The sequence below is a fragment of the Amphiprion ocellaris genome, chromosome 13 (genome assembly GCF_022539595.1).
Source record: "Amphiprion ocellaris isolate individual 3 ecotype Okinawa chromosome 13, ASM2253959v1, whole genome shotgun sequence".
Lineage (NCBI taxonomy): Eukaryota > Metazoa > Chordata > Actinopteri > Pomacentridae > Amphiprion > Amphiprion ocellaris.
The window spans coordinates 23,040,513-23,060,590 of record NC_072778.1 but is presented as its reverse complement, the minus strand read 5'-3'; the positions used below and the strand labels follow the sequence as shown (position 1 = coordinate 23,060,590).

At 40.1% G+C, this 20,078-nt stretch overlaps 1 long non-coding RNA gene across 2 annotated transcripts; it reads right to left on the bottom strand.

Annotated features, from left to right (window-relative positions):
• Nucleotides 1-11,252: 11,252 nt before the first annotated feature.
• LOC118470232 (uncharacterized) lies at nucleotides 11,253-16,810 on the bottom strand. 2 transcript variants are annotated; one of them, XR_004847268.2, is made up of 4 exons: nucleotides 16,678-16,810; nucleotides 16,532-16,604; nucleotides 16,314-16,457; nucleotides 11,253-13,006 (listed from the first exon to the last, which is right to left on the bottom strand). It is a non-coding gene; the product is annotated as an uncharacterized LOC118470232 (long non-coding RNA). The 2 variants fall into 2 exon arrangements; XR_004847267.2 differs by having other exon boundaries at nucleotides 16,319-16,457.
• Nucleotides 16,811-20,078: the final 3,268 nt, after the last annotated feature.

Genomic DNA, 20,078 nt, shown 5'->3' with positions numbered 1-20,078 from the left:
TCAGTCGTCAAACAAAACTTGAGTTGAAAAACTTTACTTATTGTGTCAAATTGTAATATTTGACACAATAAATAAGCAAATGCAATTAATCATTATAAAGCCTGTATTAAATTGGATACGTTTTTTTAATCGTGTCCCACCACTAATTTCATTATGTTAATGTTTAAGTTGAGATTTACAAGAAATATTTTCACTGCTACTGTGTAAAGAGAATACTGCAGTTAAAAAGCACCATATTTGTTTAAAGTGTTTGCAAATCAAATGTTATCGGATTTTTGTCAGTAAAACAGTACTTTTAAAATAAGTGTGCAATACATTACTTTTAAATTCATTATTTAATTTTGTGCATAACATTGTGTTTATTAATCACAATGACTAATTTCAGAAAATCATGCAATTCATTGTGATTAAAAATTTTAATCATGTTCAATCATGAGCACTAATAAAAAGTAATAAATAAATGCCTAAACCAGGTCAGCATTAAGGTTTAGACTGGTCTCCCCAAAGTCCCGACTTCACCCGATCAAGAACTTGTGGACTTGGATGAAGAAACAAGTCAGTTTCAGAAAGTCAACAAATTCAGATGAATTCAACCAGTTCTATCAAGAGAGGTCAAACATAAGACCAGAAGCTTGTGGACAGATGCAGAAGCACTTAGTTGAGGTGAAAATGGCTAAAGGACGTTTAACCAAGCATTTGACTGAGCAGATTATATCATTTTCATAAGGTCTATAAAAAGAAACTATCAAAGAACCAAAATGTATGGCACTGGAAGAGCAAGCTTTGAACAGTAAAACTTTGCTTTGGGCTGCTGTGTGCTCTTCATGGACCCTTTTGTACTAACTGTAGATGTTGCCATGCTATCAATTCAATACAGTGGTCAATGCAGGTGTGTTTATTGTAGGTCCTGCTAACATGATTCACTTCACCTGTAAACAAATCTTGTAATAAAACATTTTTTTAGACCAATGTCTAAAGTTTATTCATGAACCACTTTTTTTTGAAGTTGAAGTAGGCTTTCTCATGAGGATGACCTCAATTTGTGCAATCAATGCAATTCCTAATGTGTTTTGTCAATATTTTAACATTTTGCTAATATTTGTCACACAGAAGATGTGTGTCCGCTCGCTCCTCAGTAGGACACAACCACTCAGCTGGGTGCATGGGCATGCTCACCGACATTCAGACTTACTCAAACTTACTGAGAGCCAGCACGTGAATATTAACTTGACAGAAACGTTTTGCAAGCTTTCACTGCAGAACTAAGACATGAAGATCTCATACTTTACATTAGATTGTCACAATTTGTTACTTCTGCATTTGCAAGTCTAAGGAAATACAAACAGCGCAACCAAGATTGTGGTCAGAGGGTATTTCTTCATTGAGCATCCCCTTCATCACAAAATGTTCGAAGTGGTGATTTTTTTAGTAGCATTTTCAATTCACACGTTCAGCACATTGCAACTTTACTTGCTATGCCACATATCATCTAATTGTGCATAGACATTGTTTTTACTTTTTTTTTTACAATATATTTCACTATATAGAGAGAGAATACTGCCCCCTAGGGGTTTAATGGAGACAACTGATATCTTTCTGTAAATCTAAAATGCACACACCACACTAGCATGGGTTGAATATATCTTTTCAGCAAATCACTTGGTTCCCTTGTTACTCTTCCCATTTGTAGCAAAATGTGTGTTTCATGACTTATCTGTCTGTATATGTCCCTTTGTGCTGTTATGCAATGATAGCTTCCATTTGGAAACTTATTTGTCCCAAAAACAGTTGTTAGATGGCCCAATAACAAGAGATGTTTTTGTACTGGTTATTGCAGTTCTATCTATGTGAAGCTCTCTCCGGGAAGGCTAGTAGGCTGAATAGGCTAAAGTAACTAGTTAAAGAAAAGTTTTTGAAACCAATGAAGTTTTTTTTCACATTTTTAATTGAAAATAGATAGAACTAGCATTTTTGCCAATGTAATGGACTGTATCTGTAAACTGTAATTTTCAGCTTGGTTTGCAGATGTTCTCTGGAGTTGTATGTACACATACATTTTTCAGGTCTTGCTCATATATGTCTTGTTTCAGTAACCCACTTCTCATCAGAATGTCGTGGACCACAACATCTGACAAAAATCTTGTTAGTCTGGTTGATGCCAGTATGGATGTAGTTAAATTTTGCTCACTTTAACAGCAATGGGGTATAAGTCTGAGGAGGCATGCTCGATCTCAAAACCCCCAACCTGCTGTTCATAAAATGATAATTGTACCACTGTGGCATTCAGCTTATATGCCCCACCAGTCGTCAGATATCAGTCTGGAATAGTATACAACATGGATACAACTGATGTCAAGACATTAAAACTCCAAACCAACTTGGAGGGAGAGATCCAAAGTGATTCCAGTAATAAGAGGAGCATTAGATATATGTCATTTTGGGAAAAAAGCATTTTCATTTACTAAATGAAAATGTAAAACTGTAGAATTGTAGACATTAGAGGCTGAGACCTCCAGACTGTCAGATTTGCTCCTGCAGATCGTAGTTAAAAGCCATGTCATAGGGGCATGGCTCAGTGGGTAGAGTGGCCGTCTTGTAACCGGAGGGTTGCTGGTTCGATCCTGGCCTCGAGAGCTCATGTTGAGGTCCCTAACAAAGACGTGTGTGAATGTGAAGTATAATGTAAAGCGCTTTGGGTATCGTTTCAGATATAGTAATGCACTATATAAATACAGACCATTTACCATTTAAAATATCTGAGGTCTCTGTTCAGAAAGGTGAAGGCGTAGGAACAGCTAGATACTACGCAGAATCCTCAAACTCCCAAGCCTCTGGCAGGGAACCCGAAGATGTGGAAGAACCACTCTTTGACAATTTTTGTACACATATATTACACACACCCAACATCTGCTGATACCATATTGTTCCACTTTGAATTAGAAAGTACAGTGTCTGTCCATTTGTGAATTTCACATAAAGTGTCTGTCGTGAATGTGCGCAGTGTAAAGTGAACACTTCAGAGGAAATACTTAAGTACAAAAGGATTAATGCTCCTTTCTCAGGGTGCTGTGCTTTCATTTTGTGCTTCCAGGTGGGCAAAGCCTGGGCAGCAGTAGGCAGGAAGGCATGCAGTGCCTTAACAATGCTGATGCAGTTGGTGACAATTTTGTGTGGCAGCACACTTATAGAAATACATTGTTTGCTTCTTTCAGAAAGAGACTGAGCTGTAAAAGCTGTCTATCAGCTCCTCTTCATCTGTGTGACAGTCTGTCTGTGTGTGCCTTTGTGTGTGTCAACGTCAATGTGAAGAGCTGCCTCTAAGCTCAGGTGTTTGTTTCCACTCCATAATGAAGAAGTAATGAGTAGTCCGACAAGCTGTTGATTACCTTTTTCCACCATTTTGCAGAGTCCTTGCAGATGGTAACTAATTGTCTCTCCTCAGGAAAGTGTATATGAGTATCTGTTCCCCCGTGTGTGTGTGTATGCATGTGTGTGCGTGTGTGCATGTGTGCGTATGTGTGTGCCCTAAATGAATGAGAAATGTGACTGAGGAAAGTATTGATAAGAGTTTCCATATAAAACAAAGTAGTTAGCAGCAGCATCTTTACGCCAAGAGTGAATTAGGATTTCCTTTGTAGTGAAATACTAATAAGGCCATTGGACAGTGATGGATGAAACACTCCTCAGGAACTGACGCATCAATTGTTCTTTCTGTAATAGCTTCCTCTGAAGTGAATCAATCTAAGTTTTGATAGGGGACCTGTGAGTGAGGTCATGCACTCTTAAAATTTGCATATGGAGAAGCAGTTGTCTAATTTAATGCAGTCAGGCTCATACTTCACTTAAATCATGATGGAGACAGCAGGTTTCATCTATCTCTGACAGTCATTTGGCACCCCTTGTTTCCAAGCCATTACCCCTTGGTAAATTGTTTTACTGGATTAAATATAAAACATAACAATACGGGCAGTTGAATATACAGATTTAACCATGTTAAAGGGTACTTAAGCCAATTAGTATTGCTTGTACCATTACAAAGAGACACTAAGTAACACCAAGTCATACATCCCATCATACCACTCTTTTTAGCATCCCTTCATTAGGGACGATTCAGACAGAAAACAGTGCTGTACTAAAGCAGCAGTATAAGCAATTATGTGGAGTTTGCATGTTCAGGTACTGTGGCTTCTTTGACAGTCTGAAGACATGCCCAGTAGGTTAATTGATAATTCTAAATTGGCCTTTGGCTTGCATATGATCATGCATGGTGGTTTGTCTTCTGTGTTGGCCTTGAGATGGACTTACATCCTGTCTGGGAAGTACCCTGCCTTCACTCTATGTCATCTGGGATAGAGTATTTCAACATTGCATATTTATACCTTATCTTCCATGAAAATAACCCCTTACTTCAGAATGTGCAGATCCCTCAATCACCTGTGATATGTGTTCTTGCTTATAAAAAGACCATATGGTTATGGCAACAGGGTAAAAACTTGATTTTCACTGGAGGTTTTTTTAAATAACCGATAAAACTGTGCTAACTTTGCTTCATACATGTAGACACTACATGTGACCCACTGGTTTAATAAAACAAACACACCACACATGGCATGTTCTGAGGCATCATGCCAATGTTGTTACAGCTGCTGCAAATCAATCTACACCATGATGTCTCCCACTCTAGCTGTTGGTTTGCTTTCAATCTGAATGCTGCTGAAAAATGAAAAGATAGAATTATTGCAAGGACAAAGACGGTCAAGTCTGGATACTTTGGGAATTTAATTTAGATGCTATTGTCAGACACTTGAATCCAAAGGCAGAGAACTAGAGTTGCACTCAAAAAATTTTTGAATTGCCTTGATATGACATACACTATATTGCCAAAAGTATTCGCTCACCTGCCTTGACTCGCATATGAACGTAAGTGACATCCCATTCCTAATCCATAGGGTTCAATACGACGTGAGTCCACCCTTTGCAGCTATAACAGTTTCAACTCTTCTGGGAAGGCTGTCCACAAAGTTTAGGAGTGTGTTTATGGGAATTTTTGACCATTCTTCCAGAAGCACATTTGTGAGGTCACACACTGATGTTGGACTAGAAGGTCTGGCTCTCAGTCTCCACTCTAATTCATCCCAAAGGTGTTCTATCGGGTTGAGGTCAGGACTCTGTGCAGGCCAGTCAAGTTCATCCACACCAGACTCTGTCATCCATATCTTTATGGACCTTGCTTTGTGCACTGGTGCACAGTCATGTTGGAAGAGGAAGGGGCCAGCTCCAAACTGTTCCCACAAAGTTGGGAGCATGGAATTGTCCAAAATGTCTTGGTATGCTGAAGCATTCAGTGTTCCTTTCACTGGAACTAAGAGGCCAAGCCCAGCTCCTGAAAAACAAACCCACACCATAATCCCCCCTCCACCAAACTTTACACTTGGCACAGTGCAGTCCAACACAAGTATCGTTCTCCTGGCAAACGCCAAACCCAAACTCGTCCATCAGATTGCCAGATGGAGAAGTGCGATTTGTCACTCCAGAGAATGCGTCTCCACTGCTCTAGAGTCCAGTGGCAGCGTGCTTTACACTACTGCGTCCGACGCTTTGCATTGCACTTGGTGATGTGTGGCTTGGATGCAGCTGCTCGGCCATGGAAACCCATTCCATGAAGCTCTCTGCTGAAGCACTGTTCTTGAGCTAATCTGAAGGCCACATGAAGTTTGAAGGTCTGTAGCGATTGACTCTGCAGAAAGTTGGCGACCTCTTTGCACTATGCGCCTCAGCATCTGCTGACCCCACTCCGTCAGTTTACGTGGCCTGCCACTTGGTGGCTGAGTTGCTGTCGTTCCCACACACTTCCACTTTCTTATAATACAGCTGACAGTTGACTGTGGAATATTTAGGAGTGAGGAAATGTCACGACTGGATTTGTTGCACAGGTGGCATCCTATCACAGTTCCACACTGGAATTCACTGAGCTCCTGAGAGCGACCCATTCTTTCACAAATGTTTGTAAAAGCAGTCTACATGCCTAGGTGCTTGATTTTATACACCTGTGGCCATGGAAGTGATTGGAAGTGATTTTAGATTATTTGGATGGGTGAGCGAATACTTTTGGCAATATAGTGTATGTTATAAACTAGCCTTTTATAAAGAACATTTAATTGAAATTAAATTATTACACAGTACAGTAGGCAGTGTCTGGCTTCTCATGGAGCTCTGTGAGTGCATACATAACTTTCTCTGACTGAACAAGTATGTATTGGCATATATTTATTCACATTGCTTCAAAGGACATCAAGTTCCATGTCAGGTGTTGGGGAACCAGGGTGACCTGATAAGAAGTGGGCGACTGACACAAGCCATTCATGGACTTGGGCAGAGAACATTGAACTTCGAAACCCAACAATCCTAAGCTAAGTAAGAAACAACTTCTAGCACAGTGTTCCAATATGCGGAAATTACTGTCACAACTAGAGATTGATGAAATACATCCAAGATACCTTGGCATGGGAGAGCCAGGATGACAAGTTTTCGGGGATATTATCATCATTATCTTGAAGTGGAACGACCACCTCCACAACATAGCAGGCACACAAATAATACTTATCACCACACATCAGCACCAATATTCATCCAAAAACACCACACTGAATACAGTGGGTGCGGCAGAATCATAACACATCTTTTTCACTTAGTTTGCTAAAAATGCCATATCCATTAAGCTACAAAATAAAATGCCCATAAAAAATAAAGCTACAGTGAGATAAAAAACGGACACTAATAGCTTCAATTAATGATGCTCACCAAATATGAGTGTCATCAGGGTTTGCTTTTTTATCTCATAAGATAACAAGTGCTTAAGTTCCTGCTGTTTAGGATTATTTTCTCTGAGTTTATTAAATACTTGCTTGAACAGAAAGCAGTAGGACCCATATGTATGTCTCCAAAGAGAGTGAGTTGTGCGCATTTGCACTGGTAACTTCATTTAACAATTTTAATCATAAGTTGGCCCTAGAGAGCATGGAGAGAAGGTCAGTCAGGCCAGCAGGCCATGATCTGACAGTAAATCATGCTGTGTCAGACAGAAGCAGTAGCCACCAGTGTCTCCAAAGAGAGAGAGCTGTACACATTTGTGCAAGTGTATCACCAGCACCTGAAACTTTAAAAAAAAAATCTTAAATTTAGTTGGTTAATTGGTTAGACCATTTTGCCACTAAAATCTAGACCATAAAATATTACAGGAATTATATAAAACTCAGTTCGTATTTTTTGTGGGTTGGATCACTCTGCTTCTAACCCCCTAAATTACCCCAAGAGAGCATGGAGACAGGATCACTTGGGGCCAGGATCAAGGCACATTGTCAAATAAATTATACTGTGTTGGCCGATTTGTCTTCCCATCAGTCAGGTAAGCTGTCACACTGAAAATCTTATTTTACTTTGTTGCTTCCAGCTGTTTAGGACTATTCCCTTTGTTTATTAAATACCAACAGCATCAGACAGCAGCAGTATTCATGCGTGTCTTGAAATAGAGAGAGCTGCATGTATTTATGCATGGAACAGCAGCAGTAACTACATTAATTATTTCTAATTTTAAACTGCCGCTGATATGGAGAAAGGATTGAATCAGTATCTAATATCAGGTCACAACGTGTGTTTTCTTTGCTCAGAAAGTTAATCAGCTACAGTTCAATATTTGCTTGCATTATGGCCAACATTAGCCCAGTCCCGAGTTTTTAGTTAACGTTTCTTATTTGGACACTTTAATAAGCTGCTTTGAGCTTGTTAGCCTTTGTGTTATGCGTCACTTGCTGTATTGTCTAAGCTTGCATGTAAATATCATGTTCATCTTGCGTCTTTCTGACATTGTAGTGAGAATGTCTGAATTATGCTGGAAAAGTTACCTACTTATATTATGTACTTCTACTCAGTGGTTTGCCAAATTACGCCGGGCTTACACTAAAGGTGATGGTCAGGAAAACTACAAATGTTTGTTGTGCCTCCTCCTTCACTGTATTTCACAGGAACAGAGCCTGTAGTGTTTTATGACTTTCCTCAAATTTTTTTGTTCCTTTGTTATGGAGCTAAAACAGAGACAGTATAAGTCATTTTAAAAAAAAACTTGTCATTGAAAATAAAATTTTTCATTGAAAAAATATTTGTCATTGAAAAGAAAATTTGTTATTAAAAAAAGAATTTGTTATTGAAAATTACATTAAATTTTTTTAGAGTTTTTCTTCATGGCTGTGCTGTCAGACATTTTTTTTTTTGTCTGGATACAGACTGTATCCAGTCAATATCTGTAATTCAAGTTACGACTACCTGTAGATGTACATTTTTTAAAATTTATTTTAGTCATACTGTTTGCATCTTGTGATTTCATTAATAGGGGAAGAAGCAGGCCCTACCTTGATGAGTCAAAACATTACAGCCACTCCCAGATAATTACACCCACGGCCACTTTATTAGGTACAGCTGTTCATTTGCTTGTTAACACAAATAGCTAATCATCCAATCACATGGCCGTAACTCAGTCATTTAGGCATGTAGATGTGGTCAAGACAACTTGCTCAAGCTCAAGCCAAGCATTAGAATACGGAAGAAAGGGTTAGGGTTAGAAGATTTAAGTGACCAAATACGTAGCATGGCTGTTGGTGCCTGGTGGACTGTTCTGAGTATTTCAGAAGCTGCTGATCTGCTGGGATTTTCACACACAGCCATCTCTTGGGTATACAGAGAATGCTCCAAAAAAAGAGAAAATATCCGGTGAGTGGCAGTTGTATGGATGAAAATGCCTTGTTGATGTGATGGGCAGACTGGTTGGAGATGAAAGAAAGGCAATAGTAACTCAAATAACCACTTGCTGCAACCAAGGAATTGCAGAATACCATCTCTGAACACACAACATGCCAAACCTTCAAGAAGATGGGCTACAGCAGCAGAAGACCACACCAGGTGCCATTCCTGTCACCAAAGAACTATAAACTGAGGCTACAATTTGCACAGGTTCACCAAAATTGAACAACAGAAAATTGTAAAAATGTTGCCTGGTCTGATGAGTCTCCATTTCAGCTGCGACATTCAGATTGTCAGAATTTGATGTAAACAACATTAAAGCATGGATCCATCCTACCTTGTATCAATGGTTCAGGCTGCTGCTGGCGGTGTAATGGTGTGGGGGATATTTTCTTGGCACACTTTGGGGCCCTTAGAACCAATTGAGCATGGTTTTAACACCACAGCCTACCTGAGTATTGTTTCTAACAATGTCCATCCCTTTATGACCACAGTGTACCCATCTTCTGAAGGCTACTTCCAGCAGGATAATGTACCATGTCACGAAGCCCAAATGATCTCAAACTGGTTTCTTGAACATGAACTGAGTTTACTATACTCAAATGGCCTCCACAGTCACCAGATCACTATCTAGTTGAGCACCTTTTGAGATGTGGTGGAATGGAAAATGGGCATCATGAATGTGCAGCTGACAAAACTGCAGCAACTGCATGACGTTACCATGTCAATAGGGACCAAAATTTCTTTGGAATGTTTCCAACACCTTGTTGAAAGTATGCCACAAAGAATTTAGGCAGTTCTGAAGGCAAAAGGGGGTCCAACCTTCTCCTGGCAAGGTGTACCTAATAAAAAGGCCAGTGAGTGTATCTTGCAGTGGTATATGTCAAGATCTGGGATAAAATCAACATTTGATCAACACTAAATAAATGTATTGCAAATATGCAGATGTGAAGACTTTGACAACTTTTGAAACTTTGACAAAGACCAGTTTGTAATGGCTAGATAACTGGGTGCACCTGTTCAGCAGTGATTTGAAGAGGGATGGACTGTGAGCCAGCAGCAGGATGTTGTGTGTTCTCAAACAAATATGCACTAACTGACTTGCAATATCTGCTGAAAATGTCCAGCTCCCAGATACAGCAGGGGATCTTTAGAGAGTCCATGCCTTGGCTCCTCATGCTGTTTCTTCAGTGTAAATGTAGCAAGACAGGATGCAAGATGTGGAAGTTTAATGTGGTGGACAGGAATGTCAGATTTTCATGCAGGAGGTCAAGTTTATATTGTAAACATTTCATTTATGTTTTTTTCACTCTTACCTACCATCATTCCCTAAAACTTGATCTTGCCTCTTTGAACAGCTCTTACAGAATCATCCAACATAAATGTAAAACAACAAGTGGGTAACTTGTTGTGAGGACACCCCCAGTGATACAGTATTGAAAGTTCAGATTGGTCAGCTGTGTCTTCAGCTGAAAGTCCATCAGTAGTCATCATTGAGCACAACACAGACTTACTTGAATAGCTGATGTAGGCAGCAATGGTGAAAGTGGCTACCTCAGCACTGAAGTAAAGAATGTGGACAAACAGCAACATTTAACTTTATGCCCCTAAACACAGTCTATCGTGACTTCAAACTAAAAACGAAGTCACTGAGAGCCTAAGTGAGGGAGCGTTGCACTGCTGACTCGCTGCCATTTCCGAGTTTCCGACTGTTGTATTTATTTCCAATGCTGAACAAACCAGCTAAACAAGGCAAGGCAAAACAAGCTGTTCAAATGCTCAATTTGCAGTTAGATGCAGCGATCAACAAAAAAGTATGATCTCCCTACTCAGCCCCTCTCCATGCAGCCGCCGCAGTGAACAGGTGAATATAATGCCATTCATTCAATCAGTCAAACCACCGCTTCTTGACCACACACCCCGTGATGTGAGTGAAAGGTATCAAACGAACAGCTGATGCCAATACAAACATAAAAAACAATGTCTCTGCATATGGCACCTACACAGTCAGACTGTGATGTTAGTGCTTGCCTTGGGTAAATACTCCTGCTTCTACTGGTTATTTTTTGTTTGAATGTTTTTTTTTTGTTGTTTATTTGTTTGCTTGCTTGCAGTTTTTTATGCAACATTTGGAATTTTGACAATAGATGCTCCTGGAAGGAAACAAAATTGGGCAAAGACCCAAGAAGAACTGGCTCATTCAACAGCCCAGGTGGAGTTTCGTGACATGAGTCACTTGTTGACTTTTTATTTGTGTTGTTCATCTTAACAACACAACATATACTGCAATGTTCTTTTTTTTTTTTTTTTTTTTTTAGCAAATTAGCACAGTTAGTATTTTGAGCTGGGGCAGCAACATTCCCAGGTGTGAACAGGCAAAGTTCAGATGTAAAGCCAAGCATTACAATGGTGGCTTGTCTCTTTGACAAAGAAATGCAGCAATGGACCATCCAGACAGCTTCATTTTTTTAACTTTAATATTTCAGAAAAATTATTCGTCACTGCAACAGCAAATTAGAGAATACAGCTGCTGTACAAATGAAGAGTAGGAATTATGTTTTACTAATCATAAGAATTTTATACTGTCACATTAACTGTTAATCCTAGAGGTTCATATACGTTTGCCCGTTACACATATGGATTATGGAGTAATTTTCCTCAAAAAAAAAATAAATGTATTCCTATGTAATTTGTTAGACTGAGTTCTGTTTATCTATGTTTAGGACTTCTGAAACTCTGATAATGGGTCAAATTTGAGCAAAAATGTAGAAAACTGCAGAGAGTTCACAAACTTTACAGCCCTTTACTGTATGTACATTGTTGCAGCAGGGGTTGTAGACTATACACTGGCTGGCTGTCATGGGCTGGTATGGCTAAAAACATCTAGGGCATTTTTTTTTTTTTTTTGGAGCCCCAGTCCAATCTTGACTAAATTTGAATTGATGGAATTGAGATGAAGCTAATAAAGAGAAAAAAAAGTGGCTGTTAGCTTGGTTTAGAGTTGACTATTCCAGAGACGGCTCATCTCAACTGAATTTCAATCATAATTTCATTCTGAGCTCTGCTCCACTCTATTCACATCTCCAATATTACTTTTTAGTTATACATGCCTTGTGTTAACCTGGAAGAAAGTATAACCTTTGAGATTCTCTGTAATCAGGAAATGTAAATGCAGGAGGGGTAACCACAGTGATTTAAGCAAATGAGGTAGTCACGGGTCACTTTTTTTTTTGACTAACAACAATGTAAATATTTCAACAAATAGGAAATCTATGCTTCCCAATGCTAAGCAGAAATAACACTTCATTCCAACACAGTATCCCATTGTAGGTCACTTTTGGCCCAAGATTCTTGAACAGATGATTACAACTGAGTCAGCATCATGCTCTGTCAACAATGACACCAGCTGGCTGGCTGCGTACTGATAGGTCAGGGCTGTCAGGATTGTGCATTCATTGTGGCAGTTCTGGCCAGGTTCACCCTAAGCATGCTGAGTCAAACATGTTTTTTGGGGGGTTTTTTTGGTCTTCACAGACCAAAGAATGTATTGTCCATATTTATCAGATTTCTTTTCATGATTTAGCAGTTTTATTCCATAGTTTCGTGCCAAAGAGAAATTTTTTTTCTTTTTTTGTATGGGATGCCATCTGTCAATGGGGAAGCCCATGCTATAAAGCAAGATTTGCATGCCCACACACAGAGTAGGCCTCTCTCCTCTGTCTTGCTGGTTGGTATCTTTTCTTTATATTTAGATATACTTTGGTAATGTTGACATTCAAAGCACACCTAATACACTTTAAAGTTGATACAAAACAACCCAAAGGGACAGCACACAGAAAGGCAGAGACAGATTCCAATTAAATGGGTTTAAATCAATAATAACAACTAAACAAAACAGAATTGGGGGGGGAGGGGGCGCATAATCAAACTAGGACTGAAGGTGGGGCCGGCAGTCGGGGAGGCACACGTTGACGGCGATCGGCAAAGAGTGGCGGCGGACAGAGGGGAGAGCCAGGGGTGCAACCGGTCCGGGTGGGAGGATCCAGTGATCCAGCAAGCAGCCGGGTCGAGCGGAGCAGTCAGGTGGTCCAGGTCTTCCTGGGGAGGCGGATCCAGCTTCCAGAAACCCACCAGGGATTAACGTCCTTTATCTGGATAACTGCAGAGGTCCAAGTCCTCTATCTGGAGGACTGTAGCAGTGTGGTGGGCAGGACTGCAGGCAGAACAGAACAGACATTAGAACAGCATTCCAAAGTACCAAAATTTACTTCCGAGGACCTGCTCTCTGACTGCGGTAGCTGAGCTTTGGATCTGGTGCTGAGTGGAGTGCAGAGCCAGACTTTATTGCAGAGCGGATGAGTCAGGTTTGCCAATCTGCAGCTGTCCAGAATCTCTGGTGATTGCAGTTAATTGACTGCTGCTGGAGAGCAGCGCAGAACATGAGGGAGAGCCAACAGAAAAGGGTGAGGGGCAGGCAGGGGCCCTGACACAAGAACTGCTAAACCTGAGCTGGGGCATTCACCTGATTTGATAGGAATGATTCACAAAAGAGGACCCCAAATGTGGTATAGTTAAAAGGGTGTTTTGTTTCATTTTAAGGTTTTGTTATTAAAACATTTGTTTTTAATAAAACATATGATATAACTGAAATAAATGTCATGATCTACACCTCCACTGCTTAGCTGGCCGTTCTCCCTCCGTTGCTTTTCCCCCTCCCTTTTTGGGCGTAAGTGAGGAGTGTGTACTTTCACTGAACAGGTCTGATTGGATAATTAGCTGAGTTAGGACACCTGTGATGGGGAGTGGCACACCTGACCATGATCTTCTCCTGACAATTAACCCTTGTGCTGTCTTCAGATCCTGTGCACTCCCCTTGTCCTCAGGGTCAAAAATGACCCACTTCCACCGTGCCTCTAAAATAGAGCAGATTAATAGAATTTCCAACAAAAATTCTATTTTACATGAAGAAACAACCTGTCACACATCACACATGTTGTGAATGTCTGGGTTTTTCCCTCTTCAGAGGGCAGAAAGAATGTATTTAGTCAGTGGAACCCAATCGTTTTTATTACATCACACATGTTATAACTGTTTACTAAAGTAAAGGTTTATCATCACTATTATTGCTGCTTAAGGTACTACATAGGTGTAAACATTATTTGTTTAGCAAGAGATAGTAGTTCTATCTCTAAGAAAGTACCAGAAATGTAAAGAAAGTAGCTTGAAATGCATTTTTGAAGGGAAACAGTGTACTATATACTGTACAACGGAATGGAAAACTTTGAAACTCAACTACAAAATACTAATCTCACATCTTTTGAATCATTGCTCCCACCCGCAAGGTGCAAAATCTATAACAATAACAAGAATAAAATAAAATAATCGATACAAAACAAAAAAAATGAATAACATATGAAATTCTAATTAGCATATGTAGGACAGTATGCAAGTGTGTGCATGGATTTGGCTAACATATTTCTTATATGTGCAGCACACAGTATCTGTTTTACAGTCCTTCTTGTTACTCCTGGATGTCTGGAAAAAAAATCTGATCTATGACCTGCTGGGTACTGAAACCTGAAAACTGCACTCATGGCTTCAGCAAAGAGAGAACTGGTGGTGCTGTCATTTGCAGCATCTTTATAGCCTCTGAACACATTCCCCGTTAGTAAACTATGCTTTCTAGAAATGTCTCATTTGTTTGAAATTGTTAAAACTTGAGATTTGTTGTGGACGGGTGATGTGGCACCTGCATGAGAAAGTTTTAGTTGATCTGAGATCAAACAGTAACACGCATAATCTCAATTTTTCATTTTGTGTGTCTGTATGTGCATGTGTGTATGTGCATGTGTGTCTGTGTGTGTGTCTGTATGTGTCTGTGTGGTTTTAGAGGTGTTTGTGATGTGGGTGTGTGTTTTGCCAACTCGATCCTGGAACCAGACCTCCAAACTCCCTGTTTGTACCTGACGACCTCCACTCTTTGGTCTTCCAGAGGGCACATTCCACCTGCCACCCTCCATGTGCTCAGACAACATTTCTGGTGGCCCACGATGGAGAAGGACACCTGTCAGTTCATTGCTGCATGTTCTGTCTGTGCTCACAACAAAATCAGCAACCAACCTAGCTTCGGTCTGATTCAGCCCCTGTTCCTAAGAAACCTTGCTCCCACCTCACTGTGGTGTTTGTGACGATGGGTCTGGCCCCGTCCAATGGAAGCACCACTATTCTCACCACCCTGGACCAGTTCTCCAAGGCTGCATATTTCATGCCCCTTCCCAAGCTTCCATCAGCTAAGGAGACAGCTGATATTATGGTGGACAAGGTTTTCCAGTTACATGGAATTCCTACTGACAGTGTCCGATCATGGCACCCAGTTCACCTTGCAAGTATGGAAGTCATTCTACAATGCCTTGGGGGTCACGGTCAGTCTAAGGTCTGGTTTTCACCCTCAGTTAAATGGCCAGACAGTGAAGCATTATTCCTTATCTTCATCTCCCTTATCTGGCACTGTGCACCCTGAGAAATCCTCTGTTGTTGCTGTCGAGGACAATGATTTGACTTGTCTCCCAGTGCTTGTTGTTGGGTTTTCTATGGTTCAAAACACATACTGGTCAACAGGTGCCACACCTTGTGCCACCCATTTGCATTCATTAAGGACATAAACACATCCATTCTGCAGCTGGTGTATCATCACCTGTCCATCTCCACCGTAGTGACTGACCTCAAACTGTAGTGCTCACAAAGGATTGAAGATAATTTTGTCTCCCTCATGTACAGTATGCAGGCCAAAAACAAACAATACATCTTCTCAGTCTGACCTGCCTCCACTTTGCAGACATAGAATTTAGCCAACTTAAACAACTGCACATCTGAATTAAGGTGTACTCCAGTATAAGACACATTCCCCATGTGGGCAACTTCATAATCTTCCACAATAGACCAGACCTCTCCAGACATGACCCCATCCATCCAAACCATGCAGAATCCCATCTCTGATCTATGAACATGAAACTCTCGTTACATTCCTGCAAAGCATTCACAGCATGAAGGCATGACACTCACAACTCACCCTGTCCCCCATTCTTAAGCTCCGCTCCTGTCTTTCACATCCCAGTATTGATCATGAATGTGTAGCACTTGCAAATGGAAATAGGCTACCATTAGGTGGGCTAAGGGCTAGGCTATGAAAAGGTTCAGCTCTGGGAGCTGTGTGAAGATTAATGAAGACAAACCACAGAAATTAGGTTACAGGTAATGTATTAAAAATAATTAACAGAAAATACTTGAATGTATCAAGGCAAAACAATGATCCAAATAATAATACAAAAATACAAAACAATAACAGAAAATCAAACCTTCCTGTCCTGCAATCAATTCAAATCACAATAAGCAGCTTCACTTTCACCAATATAAAGTGACTGTGCTTTGTTCGATATCAATAATCCAGTGACAATTCATGGTTTAAGTGAAAGATAAGCTAAGTCATAAAACAAGTCCAAACAAGTCCAAACAAGTCCTACCACACCATTGGGGAAGGGATGAAGCTGTGGGGCTTGAGGCCTGCCAATGAGTGGGGTGGGTGAAGGCGTGAAACTTGTCAGACTGTTTTCCAGTTCGTTCCAGGGCAGCTCGCCATCAGTTCAAATCATCCATCAAAGCCTATCCTGTTCAGCAGACAGGTTTCATCATTATCATCATCATTCATAACATTTTATAACATTTTCCATTAGTTGCTCACCAATGTTCAGCACCATGTTGGTTCAGGTTGGTGGCATTCAGAAATCCGGAAGCATGGTTCCAGTGGTGAAGGCCTGTTAGCATTTGCATGAGCATTAGCATGATACTAAACAGCTTTCAACATGCTTAACAGGAATTTTCACTCACTTTCCTTGATGGCGTGACATCCAGGATTCCAGGCTGTGAAAAGTGAACGGTAGTCCAGATCTGAGTGGCGTGGGGTGATCCTGTTGTTCAAGTGACTGCTGTGTGTGACTGAATGAAGCTGATGTGCTTCAAACAAAGGAACGGGTGGATTCCAGGTGGGAGAGAGACTGCTGGTGATTGGCTCAGGTGTTGAGAGTGACTGTGAGGATGTCCAATAACATGGAAGTGACTGATTGTGACTGATTGTGACTGGCAGTTTTTTGTTCATGTTGGGATTCCCGATGGCCAACAATGAACGATTCCAGAGTGAGTGCTACAAAAGACTCCTGTATGCACCTGTTTATTTCAGGCACAGGCTATAATTCAGAAACTTTAATATTTCTATCCTCAGACATTTACAAGGAAACCCACCCGTGACTCTGGGAAAAGTCTGTTAAATCCATCTGCTTTCAAGTCCAGATATGGCCTCGGCTTGATTGTCACAGGCAAACCCTGATATCATGGTTGTCAGAAATCTGGCTTAATCAGACTTTACATGACTCAGAGATTTCAATACACAATTATACCCCATACAGTTATGTCAAGTCAAGTACCTACTACTGTTTTATGTACCTTAAGTTACCAAGATTCAAGATTCAAGACCTTTATTTATCACACACACAATTATACATAGTATAATGCACAGTGAAATGCATTGTGCACCTGTTCCAAACCGAAACAATGAGAATGATAAGAATAAAGAATAAAACACAAGATGTGTATATATATATATATGTGTGTGTGTGTATGTGTGTGTGTGTGTGTGTGTGTGTGTGTGTGTGTGTGTGTGTGTGTGTGTGTGTGTGTGTGTGTGTGTGTGTATATGTTCTGTTTCAGGTGATAATATTTGTGTTAAAGTTTAAAAAAAATCATTGCTTATATCTGTTTTCAGTCCTGTAAATGTATTTTTGCAGAGAAGAGACAGAGACAGAACAATATATGTACATATATATGTGTGTGCGTGTGTTTGTGTGTGTGTGTGTGTGTGTGTAATATGTATGTATAGTTCTTGTGTTTTTATTCTTTATTGCTATTATGCTTATTGTTTCAGTATATATATATATATATATATATATATATATATATATATATATATATATATATATATATATATATATATATATATATATATACATATATATATATATATATGTTGTCAAACGATTAAAATTTTTAATCAGATTAATCACAGGGTTGCTGTGGATTAATTTCAATTCATCTTGATTAAATAACATTCATTTTTAATCTATATTAATCGCATTTCATTTTGCATGAGGAAACAGATTCAAGAAAGAAGGGAATATATATGCACTTAACATGTTTATTAAACACCTGTGCTTTGGTGAAAAAGGGGAAGTGTAAACAGAATAGTGGCTAGGATTTGCAGGTTGACTGTCTATTGAGCCTACTGTTTCAGGTTCAGCAGGAGGACAGCCTTCTGGAAGAAGCTCCTCCTCATCCTCTCTGTGTTTACCTTCAGGCAGCGATAATACTGTCCTGATGGTAGCAGAGAGAACAGTCTGTGGCTGGGGTGGATGGCCTCACTCGCAATCTTCCTGGCCTTCAACCTGCATCATTTGTTGTAAATGTCCTGTAGGTTGGGGAGGGTGGTTCTGATGGTGTGCTCAGTCAAGCGGACCACCCTCCTCAGGTCCAAGAAGTCCTGCTGGGTGCTGCTGCCCATCCAGGTGGTGATACTCTCAGCACTCTCAATGGTGCAGGTGTAGAAGTTCCTGAGAACCTTGAGAGGGAGCTTAAAGTTCCTCAGGCGTCTGAGGTGGTAGAGACTCTGTCGAGTTTCTTCACCAGGGTGTTGATGTGACAGGACCACATCGAGTCCTGCATGATGTTAACACCCAGGTACTTGAAGCTCTCCACTCTACTCCACCTCTGTTCCGCTGATCCTGAGTTGATGGTATGGCCTCTGCTGCTTCTTGCCAATAGCTCTATCACTGTATAGGATGTTTAGGGACCACACTTCCAACATACCAGAATTGTAGAATTGGCTTTGGAACATTTCACAAATGTATTTCTTACTATCCTTGACAAGCATGCTCCCCTCAAAATGCAGAATAAAAATAGATCAAGCATAAGGTTCTACACTGAGCTATCTAATTTGTTCAAAGAAAAGGACTAAACCTGAACCCAAGCAAGGTGTATAGGTGAAATAGCAGACTGGCTAGTTTTTAGGCAGCTCACATCCTCCTTAAGAAAAGAAACAAAACAATTATCACAATCTAATCTCCAACTCCCTCACAAACCCAACAAAATTCTGGAAAGCAGTATACTTATAAAAAACAAATCCTCCATTTCTATACCATAACGTTACATTTAATAATTACTTAGTAAATAAAATGTCAGATATCTGTCATGATTTCATTTCAAGCTTAACTGCTGCAAGGAATCAGTTTGACATGATGTATCCAAGTTTGTCCCATGGTAGTTATTATTCACCTCATATTCCCTCTTTAAACCTCCAGGTCTGAAAATCAGTGCACGTTGTCCCACTGCATCGATGTGGTAATGAAAATAATCTCAATAACTACTAGCCGATCTCCAAACTATCCTGTCTTGCTAAAGTCCCGGAGTTATTAGGTAAAGATCAGCTCAAATCATTCCTCATTCACAGCACTGACACAGCCCTTCTCAAAGTCACCAACGACATCCTCCTCTCTGCAGGCTCTGGCCTCCTCAACATCCTCATCATGCTTGACCTCACTGCAGCCTTGGACACCATCAACAACACCATCCTTCTCTCCCACCTATAATCACTCCTCAACTCACTGGTACTCCTCTCTCCTGGCTCAGATCATATCTTTCAAAAAGACTAAAAAATGTTCTTCAGAGAAAAGTGGGTCAAAATTGGGAAATTTGACTTTTTTTTTTTTTTTTTTTACAGAAACAGAGACACTTTTCTTATATAAAAAACAAATAATCAAAGTCATCTTCTTGTCTGTCCAAGACTATGGTTATGTCATCTACAAAAATGCCTCTATCTTCACTTTGAAAGCCCTGAATTCAGTTTATCATTCAGCCCTCAGATTTATTATCTGTGACAGGTATTCCATTCATCACAGTTTATCATATGAAAAAGTTGGCTGGCCATTTCAGTTTCAGTTAGGTGAGACACACAGTCGCCTCTGTGAACGTGTGATACACTGAATGGCAAAGTGCCACAATGTATAACTTCTTTGCTAAATTGGTCCCAGATCACTATTCAACTCATTCAAGTGACCCATTCAAACTCCTGACAGCAAAATCAGCAAAAATGCTTTCAGACTTTCTGTTGCACAAGGTTAGAACATTTTGCAGAAAACACTAAAGCTTGGTGCAACTGCATCTGTTGATCAATTTAAATGGAT